The sequence below is a fragment of the Triturus cristatus genome, chromosome 7, assembly GCF_964204655.1.
Source record: "Triturus cristatus chromosome 7, aTriCri1.1, whole genome shotgun sequence".
In the NCBI taxonomy this organism is placed as follows: Eukaryota; Metazoa; Chordata; class Amphibia; order Caudata; family Salamandridae; genus Triturus; species Triturus cristatus.
This window is the reverse complement of record NC_140590.1, coordinates 641,112,664-641,124,186: the sequence shown is the minus strand read 5'-3', so window position 1 is coordinate 641,124,186 and position 11,523 is coordinate 641,112,664.

The following is an 11,523-nucleotide window of genomic DNA, read 5'->3' as shown; positions in this document are numbered from 1 at the left end:
GATAATCTCACATGTCTGTGCCAAATTTCCAGGATCAGCCCATGACTCCTACATCCTGCTTAACAGCATAGTACCACAGCTGATGGCAAATCTGCATCCAGAGTGTGCGTGGATTGTGGGTGAGTACGCAGATTTAAGTAGTGTGCTGTATGTGTGACATGCTGTTCTCAGCTATGTTTATCCTACAAAATTGGTCTGTGTATCTTCCACCTAGGTGATTCTGCATATTCCAACCAGCCTTGGTTGCTGAGCCCACTGAGGAATCCCAGAACTCCGGGTGATGTCCATGGCAGGACACTTCGTGTGGTGGAGCGTACTATTGGTCAACTTGAGTCACGATTTCGCTGCCTGGACAAGGCCGGAGGTGCACTGATGTACTCTCCCCAAAAGGTGTGTCAGATCGTAGTTGCATGCTGCATGCTCCACAACCTGGCCTTGCGCAAGGAGATCCCCCTGCTCCTGGACAATGATGAGCAGCCGAGGCCACCGACTGCAAACCCACACATGTCCAGTGACGAGGATAGTGGAGAGGAGGAAGGTGTCGACCTGCGTCAACAGCTCATCAACCGCTACTTCCCTTGAAGGTGAGTGAAAACGTAAAACGGTGCCATTGTCTGCTGATTTTGTTGTTGGTGAAAAGGCCTAGGTGAGCTTTGTGACTGCTGCCTGTTGTTGGCTCTGTGCTGGCTGCTAATGTTTCTGGGACAGGGTAGTCATGCACAGCTACAGGATGTCTATGTTAGTACTGTTGCTTATTGTAATGTGTGCAGATTTGAGTACCTTCATGACAAGTGTTGTGTAATTGCTGTGATGTCATCACCTGACAAGTGAATAGTGTTCTCTTGTGTTTTCCTAGGTCCCTTCAGCCTCTCAGTGAGTCCAGACAATCAGTGCTCCTGGTACATTGTAAATAGAGTCAACATTGTACATCCTGTGATAAACATGGAGCTGACACGAAAACATAGGTGTGTAAGGTGTGTTTATTTACAATGGGTATATGTGACAGGGAAGTGTATATTTACAAAATGGTGAAAAGGGAATCAATGAGTTGTCAGTGATGGTAGATGAGACAATCGAGTAGTCACCACATTGCTGTGGTGACCCAATCCAACAGACGCATGCCATTAACCTGGCAGTGTGGGTAAGGACAGTCAACAAAGTCAATGGCAAGGTGAAGGTGAAGAGGGGTGCCATCATGGTTGGCTCCTTGACTGGCTTTTTGCTGGTGCTTTGCCACGGGATCCTCCCTGGGATTTCTTTGGAAAGCCCCTTGAGCGTTTGGCAGGGGGGGCCTCCTCTGTGGGCTCAGCGGGGTCTGAGGACTCACCCCTCTCTGTGGCCACTGGGGAGGTGGGGGAACTGTCATCCTGCGGGTCATTGGAGGGAGGTGGAGCTGTTTTTTGGGCTGCAGGCCTGTCTCTCAGAACCTCCACAAGCTGACCCAAGAGGTCCACGATTTGGCCCATGTGGGTGTCTATGGACCTCAGCAGCAGCCGGAGCTCACGGAAATCTTCAAGAGCCTGGCCCGTGTGTCCCTGGGCTCGTTCATACGCCCCAAGGACTCTGACGATGTTGGCCAGGGCTTCAGTCCCAGTGTCCAGTTGGGTTTGACACCCAGTTGCCCTCCCACCTGTCCTGCTGTCCCAGACCTGTGGCGTCATCACTTTATGCACCCACATACTTTCCCTGCCCTCCTCAGATTGTGGGGTGGGGTGGTCATCCTCTGAGGCAGGGAGAATGTTGCAGGCAGCACTGGTGGTGGGGGAGGCCGCACAGGTCGTTTCAGGAGGGTTCAGCGTAGTTGTTGTTGCTGAGGTGGTGGCGGTGGGGACAGTGGGGTCCTGGGACCTGTTGCGCCCTGGCATGCCTGATGGGCCGGCTTCTGGCTCCGCATCCAAGAAATCTAGGGAGTCTGCATCCAAGAGTCCATGTTACAGGGGTGGAGACTGGCTCTGCTGGTTGGTGTGGTCATCTTAAGCTGTCAGTTCTTGGTCACCTGTGGAACAGAGGGGAAATGGTCATTGAAGTGCACCCCTCAAGCTTGGTGTTAGATGTTTTTTATTTACAAGTTATACACCACACAGTTTACATTGATATCACATTATATGTCTGCACAGAACTATGCATCATGACATGATGTGGAGGTACATACATTACTTGTCCATGGTGTGACATGTCAATAGATACCATGCGCCACATGCAGATTTTGTGGTTACAAGGACATGTTGTCATCTAACGACTAGCAGCACAACAACTTTATGTGAATCATCTCTGTTGATTACTCTGCATAGAAGACGTTACATCTGAGCATTAACTATCCATTGTAATCAAATGCATACCATTGTCATGTCATGTGCTTTGCTTTCTTTTCACTACAGACCATGCTAGTTTTGTTTTCATATGGGCCTTGATGCTCTCCCGCCATGGCACTTACAGATTACATACGCTTAGCTGTCTGCACACTGTGAGTGGCAATTGGATCTGTGCCAATTTTGGTGGGATGTGAGGGCTGGTGTGGTCATATGGATCCATGCTTTTTGAGAGAAATGGCGGGGTGCATGCACTGTCTACTTACCTGTTCTGTGGCACATTTTGGGGAATTTCCGACACATCTTTATGGGTGTGGGGTAGAGTGCTCCATCTTGCTGTGCTGTGGGACATGGGGGCCTGGTGGAATTTGGAGTGCTGGCCTCCCAGCCACACACACCCCTCCCTGTTAAGATGACTACCTACCTGTTAGGTGATGGTGAGCAATGCAATGGCTGACAGAAGGTTCTGGGTGGGGTGGGGTGGGGTGGGGTGGGTGCTCCATCCTGGTGTGCTTTGTGACAAGGGTCCCTGTTGGGAGTTGTAGTGCAGGCTTCCTAACCACAAACCCCCCTCCCTGTGAAGATGGCTACCTACCTGTAAGTTTGGTTGGTGACGTACAACGGCTGCCATGTGCTTCTGGCTGGGGGGCAATGCTCCATACTGCTCAGGGGTGGGACAAGGGGGCCTTTTGGGAGTTTAAGTGCTGGCCTCCCACCCACACACACCCCTCCCTGTGAAGATGGTTACCTACCCGTTAGTTTGATGAGGCTAATGTAATGGCTGCCACATGGTTGTGGGTGGGGGGAGTACTACATCTTGCTCAGCTTTGGGACAAGGGGGCCTAGCGGGAGTTGCAGTGCAGGCTTCCTCAACACAAACACCCCTCCCTGTTAAGATGGCTACCTACCTGTTACTTAGAAGTGAGCAATGCAATGGCTGACACATGCTTCTGGGTGGGGTGGGGTGGGTGCTCCATCATGGTGTGCTTTGTGACAAGGGTGTCTGGTGGGAGTTGTGGTTCAAGCTTCCTAACCACAAACCCCCTCCATGTGAAGATGGCTACCTACCTGTAAGTTTGATTGGTGAGGTACAATGGCTGCCACATGCTGGAGGTGTGCTCCATCTTGCTCAGGGGTGGGGCAAGGGAGCCTGTTGGGAGTTGAAGTACTGGCCTCCCAGCCACAAACACCTCTCCCTGTCAAGATGGCTACCTACCTGTAAGTTTGATGTGGGAATACACCCTTCCCTGTGAAGATGGCTACCTACCTGTAACTTTGATGAGTGCGATTCAATGTCTGCCACATGGTTGTGGGTGGGGGGAGTACTACATCTTGCTCAGCCAAGGAGACAAGGGGGCCTGGTGGGAGTTGTAGTGCTGGCCTCCCACCCATACACACCCTCCCTGTGAAGATGGCTACCTACCTGTTACTTTGATGAGGGAAATATAATGACTGCCACATGCTTCTGGGTCAGGGGAGTGCTCCCTCCTGCTCAGAGGTGGGACAAGGGGGCCTGGTGGGAGTTGTAGTGCTGGCCTCCCACTCACCATTCACCCTCCCTGTGAAGATGGCTACCTACCTGTAAGTTTGATGAGTGAGATTCAATGGCTGCCACATGGTTGTGGGTGTGTGGAGTGCCCCATCCTGCTGAGCTGTGGGACAAGGGGGCCTGGTGGGAGTTGTAGTGCTGGCCTCCCACACACACACACCCTCCCTGTGAAGATGGCTAGCTACCTTTTAGTTTGATGAGGGCAATGTAATGGCTGCCACATGCTTCTGGGTGGGGGGTGCTCCATCCTGCTCAGGGGTGGGACAAGGGGGCCTGGTGGAAGTTGTAGTGCTGGCCTCCCACCCACACACACCCCTCCCAGTGAAGATGGCTACCTACCTGTAAGTTAGATGTGAGATAACACCCCTCCCTGTTAAGATGGCTACCTACCTGTAAGTTTGATGTGAGCAAACACCCCTCCCTGTTAAGAGGGCTCCCTACCTGTGAGTTTGATGTGATTAATGGAATGGCTGCCACATGGTTCTGGGTGGTGGGTTTGCTCCATCCTGCTCAGCTGTGGGACAAGGGTGCCTGGTGGGAGTTGTGGTGCTAGCTGCCTACCCACAGACACCCCTCCCTGTTAAGATGGCTGACTCCCTGTGGAGCAGAGGGAGGGAATGGTTACACATGGCTCTTGGGTGGGGGGAGTGTTCCATCCTGCTGAGCTGTGGGACAGGGTGCCTGGTGGGAGTTGGAGTGATGGCTGCCTGTACACATGCAACCCAGGGAATGTTGCTAGCTACCTTTGGGGTGAATGAGAGGGAGTGAATGTTGGATCTGTGAGACATGTGTTGGGGAGTGTGTGGTGCACATGAATGGAATTGGGCCCAGGAGGTTTAGCTTTGTATTTGTGCAAGACAGTACATAGCAGTGTGATGGTAGACATTTGTTTGTGCTTACCAGCCTCCACTCCCCCGGCTATTCCTGTGAGACTCTCTGGATGCAGTATGGCAAGCACCTTCTCCTCCCATGCAGTGAATGTTCTTGGTGGAATGGGAGGGCCACCGTCAGTCATCTGAGCCAGCTGACGGTTCTTGTAGTTCTTCTGTTTCACCTGCCTCTTCAGGTCATGCCACCGCTTCATGATCTCCTTCTTGGTGCGCGGGGTCGTCCCTACTGCATTGACCTTGTTGACTATCCTTCTCCACATTTGTGCTCTGGTGGCTAATGGTGTCTGTTGGACCAGGTTACCAAACAATTGTGGTTCTACTCTGGCTATCTCATCTGCCATGACTGACAACTCATTGTCAGTAAATTTGGGCATTTTCTTTTGTGCCATGGTGTGTGATGTGCAAATGGTTTGAGGTGCAGGTGTGAGGGTGATGTAAGTGGTGTGTGTGTGTATTGTTGTGCTGGTGAGATGTGTGGTGGTTTGCCTCTCCTTTGTGCTGTAGGGTTTAGTTCCTTCAGGGCTGGAGTATTGCAAGGGATTCTGGTCAGGGAAGGGGCTGGTTTTATACTCAGCTATGTGGGTGTGTCAAAATGGAGTATTTCTGTCAGGTGTGCTGTGTGGGTTGTCCTGGGATTTGTATTTTTGAGTTGCCATGTGGGTGTGTCCTTGGGGTGTGTTAGGTGTTTGGGGGGCTGAGCTAGTTTGATATGTACACTTGGTGGCCTTGTGTGTTTTTTTTGTCGACCGCCATAATAGTTCCAGAGCGGCCGCGGCGGTGGGTATGCAACAGCCCTACCGCCTGCTCTCCGATTCATCACTGTTAGCGATCGCGGCGTGCAGAAACAGCGGATCGTTCCGTGTCACCTCAATGGTATCCTAATTGTGCGTGCTGTCACTCCACTGGCCTTGCGGCGGGTTTATGTTTTTCCGCCGCGAATACGACCGCCGCAGATGGATTTTCACCTGCTCCGCCTGCTACCGGTAGTCTTTTGTGGCATCATTCCACCGCGATCCTAATCTGACCGCCAGTTTTCCCATGGTACCTGCAGATGGTTAACTTCCGCTACCATGGCGGTCGGAATGGTTTTCTGACCGCCATCCTAACAGCCCCCTATCTGTCAGAATTGTGAATGGTCAAGATTCTATCCATGCAAAACTTTGGAGAGATTGTTCAGACTGTTCTACAGATAAGTCAGAGTGCACCTTGCAAGAACTGCACATTGTCTTTAACAGTTATCTTGAACAATCTGTCAAAGAATGTCTACAAGTGGAACTATTGACCTTGCCTGCATTGAAAATTCAACATCTATAACTGAGCAGCTTGATAAATTCTGGTCATCAATATTGAACAAGATGAACTTGGAGATGTTAACTCGCCAAAACATTGGTGATGCTTCAGTGAACACTGAATTTCCAGTTATTTCAAGTGAAATGATTGTCAATGAGGAATTGGTGCCTGCAGAGATATATTCAAAAGGTATGGGCCATATTGTTCAAGAACTTAACAGCAAACTGGATGAAGCTGACTTTCGCGTAGATCCACGTGTTGAGTGGGCTATTTGAAATGGTTCCAATCAAGTGAAAAAACACAGATGTTATTAGTGTGTTACTTAGATTCGTTGCAATGTTCATGAGTCAAGGATCGTCAGACTTCTGGATATCCTGCTTCATATTCTGTACAAGAAACGTGACCCAGAGATGCCCAGTGTTCTTATCAAGGCACATATTTGTACAGGTGATGACACTTTGAGAAAAATTGGAACAAAGCTTGGAGCTTTAACTGCTGAATCTGTGAAGTTTCTAAAAGGATTTGCTGAGAGAGAAGAAGATTGTGACTTTAAAGACATAGAAAAATACCTTGTGCATGTGTGGAAAACGAGCTTTGGCTGTCACACATTTCACGATCTTCGGTACAGTGAGTTCAAGAGATCAGTCCCGCTAAGTGACCTTCCAGCGGCGTCATATTCTGTGCGTGGACACATGAAAAGATGGTTCTACTTGATCAGAAGATGTGTAAATGTTTTTGTTCATGCATAATTAGAGAAAAATCCATGTGAATTTGGTTGGGAAGATATTGATGGGGTACTAAAATCTACAAAATTTCTAAAGCCTCTACCCACAGAACTTAGACGTACATGTACTTGCAAAACATGTGCTACAAAATTATGTCCCTGTCGATATACTCTTCTCAAATTTTCCAAAATTCTGCACACGTACCACGAGCGATTGCTGAAACAAATAAATAAAGTGAACTATGAAAATGTGTCTAAAACAGGAGTGATAAACATTATTTTATGGTCATATTCAGATCATAAACATTGTTAGGTGTATACATAAAAGGATTAAAACCATTATTATTTGTTTCATTTCTATATATCCTGAGACATGTCATAGTTCCAAATTCACAGATTTGCCCAACAGTGGCAAACTTTACAAAAGTCTTCAATATCCAATGGAAATAGTGAAGGAGCATCTGCCACTAGCGTTGAGAAACCTTCCGTTCGTGTTGAGGAAGCTGCCACTCAAGTGGAACTTCTACTCGAGCAGCAGAATGAAGAAGTGCCCTGTTGCACTGTGCAGGATGCTGATCGCCCTGATTTAACAACGTGGTATGAACACCCGACGCTAAAAGTCAGTGCGAACGGCGCGAGGTAACCTACTCCGCCACTTGCGGAACTCCGTGTAGCTTGGTGGAGATTTTTTGTCACTTTGCGGGGTTCCGCATAGTGGAACTCCGCCCAGGCTTAGCGCAAACTAGATAAGAAGTAGCACTTTTTGGGAACGTTTTGTGGAGATTTGTCAAACGGGGCCAACGTTATTAGCAACACAAAAATGCATTTTCTATTGAAAAACAATCCGAAGTATAACTACCAAGTGGTGACCACCACTGGGTAATATATATACACACATATATACACACATACACATTTATTTGTGTGTGTATATATATATACACACACATACATATATATATTCACTGAAAAAACCATAGGTTTCAGGGGCGTTATAGTTAGTTGGACATTTCACTCGTACAAAACCATAGAAATTCCCCCTTTATAGTTAGTTCAGCTAACTATAACTCACACGCCCGCAATGCACTGCTGATGACGTCACATATTACATCACTCATGATATGGTTAGTGACATCACTCATGACATCACTCATGACATCTCATATGACATCACTGATAACATCATCCAGTGAATGTGTGTTTTTCTGAAAATTAAATATGTTTTATATATGTATATCTCAAGGTCGATGGAAGAATAAATGGGTATATAAGTGTTTAAATGGATGATTTTTTTTTGTTAAATTGATTGTATAACTGACTGATTAAGTGTATCTAAGTGAATACATGGGTTAGTGAGTAATGTTTAAATATGTAAATATCTGTATCAGTCTCTCACTTTGTGTATAAGTGGCTGCATGGGTTGGTGAGTAGCTACATGAGTGTCTATATAGGTTATTAGTTGGTATTTTGAGTATCAGTATGAGTGTCTGAGTGTCTGTATGGTTCGGTGGGGGGTATTACGTAACACATAGATGCATAAATGAGTGACTCACTGTTTGTATGTGTTGAAGACAGCATGTGTTCAGGACTGTATGGGTGGATGAGTGTGGGTATGGGTGTGTTAGTGAGTGAATGACTGTCTCAATAGTGTCTTTATGAGTAACTACATATGTTTTTAACTAGTATATGTGAGTATTGTTGTATATAAGTGAGTATATGTGAGAGTGAGAGATTGGAAGAGTTCCTGTATAAATTAGTATGTGTTTCTATAAGTGATTGCTTAAGAGAGTGAGAGGCATATTATCAACGGCCAGCGATAATTATCGCTGGCCGCTCTTAGCGTTAAAATGTTTAACGTCGGCTATCGCAGATAATTATCGCCATGTTAGCACTGTATTAACAACGCTCAGCGCAATGGCGATAATTATCCTAGCAATAGCGATGTTTTCCATGGAACATCGCTGGTTTTCCAGCGATGTTCCATGGAAAATGCCGATATCCTTGTTGATAGGGGCCTGTGGTCTTAGCCACACAATCCACCCCCCATGTTAAGTATCCCTTAGTCAGGAATTTAACAGACGTTAAATTCCTGCGTTAAGGCATACTTAACGCGATTTAAAAAATCGCTACCCTTCCTTGATAATATCGCGAAGCTGCCTTCGCGATATTTTTCCTGGTTGGTTTCACAGCCACGCCTACTTTGCATCTCATTAGCGATGCAAAGTTAGACGTGCTGGAAACGGGGGCTAAGTCAGCAAACCCAGTTTATCGCCTGGCCTTGATAATATGTGGGGGTGTGTGTATAACTGTATATGCAAGTAAATGGATATTTGATACTTTGTTAGCATGTGTGACTATGTGTGTGAGTAACTCTATGGATGAGTGTCGGTGTGTAACAGGATGTATAGGTGTATGAGTACATATGAAATAAAAATAAAACATGCTGGGAGCTGGTAGCCTCTAACTTTGATCGGTTAGATCCCATCGAGGGCCTATCCTTTTGTATTAGACTTTCGGCGTCTTCTTCCTGCTTGTGTCTGCTACTCTATAGACCCCCCAATTCGTGCCTTAATCAAATTCCCATCCTAGCTGATTACATCGCCCAGGCTAGCATACGCTATTCCAACTTTATTGTGCTAGGGGATTTGAATCTGCATGTGGATAATCCCACCTGTCCACACAGTTCCAACTTTATTTCCACACTGGCGGGTTGTAACTTCTTACAATGTGTATCCCACCCTACACACAAGGCAGGCCATATTCTTGACTTGATCTGTATTAATCTACCTGAGATCATTGTTCATTTGCCCCTGCCGGTAGCCTGGTCAGATCATTTTTTGATCCCTTTTTATTTTCAGCTGACCAGCTCCGGCAGAGTCACTTCTATCCCTAAAGAGTACAGCAGGATTTGGACAGTCACTCCAGTGCACCTAACACAACATCTTGGGGACTACAAGCCCGCCCTCTCTAATGACCTTGAGGATAGTATTTCAAATCTGAATAAGTGGGTAGTTGATGCATTAGACTCTCTTGCCCCTTTAAAAGCTATAAAGTCCTATAGATCTCTTCCTTCTGCTCCCTTGTATTCGGAGGAGCTTAGATTAAAGAAAGCAGAGTGTAAAAAACTAGAGCGCAACTGGAAACTCCCTTACTCTGCAATTAGTAAAGCAGATTATCGGGCTGCGCTTAAAGAATACCGTAAACTTCTCATTAGGAACAAAAGATATTTTCTTGCTGATCGAATCAACAATGCTAAAAACTCCTCTAGGGATATTTAAAAAATTGTAAAATCATTCACCGACCCTTCTGCTCTTACCCAGATGCATCACCCCTCACAGAGTTTATGAAACAAACTCTCTGAATTCTTTGAGGAAAAAATCGAGTTGATCTATGCGTCCTTCCCTGAGCCACAGGATGAATCCCTGACAAGCACGGATGTTCATCTAATGCCGATCACCAGTACTGAGTTCTCAGATTTTGCTGAGGTTTCTGCTGAAGCCTCTCTCCTTGAGTTACAGAAATGGAAATCAGAATCTCCAGGCGACCCTTGGCCAGCCAAACAATACAGCGCTCTTGCAGATATCCTCAACCCCTATCTGAATTTTATTTGGAACGCTTCACTTACACAGGGTATTTATCCCGCAACTTGGAAACATGGTTTTCTTTTGCCCATCCTAAAAAAGGTGAACGCTGACCCTGTAATTACTAGCAACTACAGACCTATTTCGCTCTTACCTGCCCCTGCAAAGGTCTTAGAAAAAATAGTATATCAGCAACTGGCCGGTTTTATGACTAATGATCTTCTTCATGACTCTCAATCCTGTTACAGCACGGAAACAGCATTGATTGAAATGGCTGATTCCATTCGGTGGGCGGTAGATGGAGGATCTAAGGTGGTGTTGGTGCTGCTGGATTTGTCTGCAGCATTCAACACCGTCTCTCATGCTATCCTCCTGAATCGACTCAGGGATATTGGTATCCAGGGAACAGAGTTTAACTGGTTATCATATTTTTTATCTGATCGCAAGCAACAGGTCCGGCCCCACCCTTTCACTTCACCTATCAGACTCTAAAGTGGGGTGTGCCGCAGGGCTCAGCCCTGAGCCCGCTTCTTTTCAATGTTTACCTGACCCCTCTGGCAGAATTGATTTCTAAAAGTGGGATCAAAATAATATCTTATGCAGATGACACCCAGCTGTTGTTTACCTTTCGGTATGTGTCCGCCTCTTTCTTTGAGCCTCTAAAAGAGTGCCTTAGAAATATCGCAACGTGGATGGACCGTAATTTTTTAAAACTCAACGCGGATAAGACTGAGATCATATTTTTTAACCAACCGTCCCCCCTCTCTTCAATTTTATAGTGGCCGGCGGAATTAGGCCTGCTCCCCTACCTAAGTACTCAATTAAGAACTTAGGCGTTAGATGGGACAAGCATTTGTCCCTGTCTACGCAGGTCCAAACGGTTTCAGCCACCTGTTTCGGTAAAATTAAAACCATAAAAAAATTCCTTAACTATCTGCCCAATGCATCCCGTAAAACTGTAGTACATGTGCTGATAACCTCCCATCTGGATTATGCTAATGGGCTATATTTGGGCATTTCAGTGGGCTTGCTCCATAGACTTCAGACTGTTCAGAATGGTGCGGCACACCTGATCTGCGGGGTCCCGTTGCATCATCACATCTCTCCCTTCTTAAAACAGCTTCACTGGTTGCCCATTGCCAAGAGAATAGAATTTAAGGTTTTGACCTTAGCCTTCCGG